The sequence below is a fragment of the Poecilia reticulata genome, unplaced genomic scaffold (genome assembly GCF_000633615.1).
Source record: "Poecilia reticulata strain Guanapo unplaced genomic scaffold, Guppy_female_1.0+MT scaffold_369, whole genome shotgun sequence".
NCBI classification, from domain to species: Eukaryota; Metazoa; Chordata; class Actinopteri; order Cyprinodontiformes; family Poeciliidae; genus Poecilia; species Poecilia reticulata.
The window spans coordinates 25,303-26,835 of NW_007615139.1; positions in this window are offsets into that span (position 1 = coordinate 25,303).

A 1,533-nucleotide genomic window follows, 5' to 3' on the forward strand; every position below is an offset into this window, starting at 1 on the left:
GCAAAGGTAAACAAAGATAAAACAACCTGAACAGGTGATCAACTCTAAACCACTCGCACCTTTTTATTCTCCGTCTCTGTCATTTAAGCACACCCGTTGCCATGGCAACCGCCTGCGCTCCACAAGCCGACCAGAGATTATGTTAAAAACATTACAACCAGTCCGTTACAATATCAGGTTTGCAGGCTTGATATTTATTTTGTGATCATTAATAAACCTCTCGGTTTACCACAGCGGAGTCGGTGGATCCATGAGAAACTAGTTTAATTCTTATTTTATAGTAAATGATTAACAGAAGAAACTGTAAGTAAACTCAACAGATAACAACATGATTGGTAAATCTTGGAAATATACCAGCCAAGAACTGTGGGAGTTCAAATGTTGAAGACCGCTTACAAGGAAGACGCTATGTGTCGAGCTCAAGTTTACTCGTGGTTCACTCGCTTTAAAAATGGTGAAATGTCAACTGATGATCAACCGCTTTTTTCCGGCTTTTTTCCGGCTTTTTTCCGGCTTCACAGCACGGTTGTGAAGTTTTGCTACCTGCTCCGGAAAAAAGCGGTTGATCATCAGTTGACATTTCACCATTTTTAAAGCAGGTGAACCACGAGTAAACATGAGCTCGACACATAGCGTCTTCCTTGTAAGCGGTCTTCAACATTTGAACGGTTTCCGATGCTGTTTTCCCGACCAGGAAGCAAAGCTTCAGCTGCGCTGCTCAAACTTCTCCATGAAGAAAAACGACGGCTGGACAAAACGGCTCTTACAAGAAAATTCACTGCGGGTAGACGAAACCTTCCACATCAACGCCGCTTGGCACACTGACTGAGGAGGCGTGGTGGAACAAATACCTAGCAGCAGAATCGTGTACTAGGAAAACTACGCATGCAGCAGCGTCATTCTGGAAACTTTTGGGTACCCCGTCATATATTCAATTGAGGGAAGTTAACTTTAACATTAAATACACCTTTCTCAACAGGCGAGGGCTCACTTTCTCCGTCTATAATCAGACATTAAAGCGACTTGAAACCATTCCTCCCTCCCTGGCACCGCCAGACCCGGGTCCCCATGGGCACCCGCCCCCCAGGTCCCCCATAGCTCCACGCCTGCTCTAACCAGGTGGGTTTTTAGTCTTGATTTATGGCAATCAGTGTTTCAGCTGTTTGTCAGAACCAGTTAGTTCGCTAACAACAAACTAACAAACTATGAGCTTTAATCTCCTGGTAAATAATTAATTTAGCTTCTGTAAACCCAAATTCATGCTGGAGTTGTACGTTAATGTTGAGTCACTGTAGGAGGCAGGATTCAGACATAGGTCAGCGATTCGTTACTGTACTTAAGTACAGTTTTCGTGTATCTGTACTTTACTTAAGTAGATTTAATAATGGGTACTTTCTACTTTTACTCCACTACATTTTACAGTAAGTATCTGTACTTTCTACTTCACTACATTTCTACAAACTGTCGCGTTACTCGTTACATCCAAGTCGCGTTGCTCTTTTTGTCCGTTAAAATGTGAAGTTCAGGGATTTA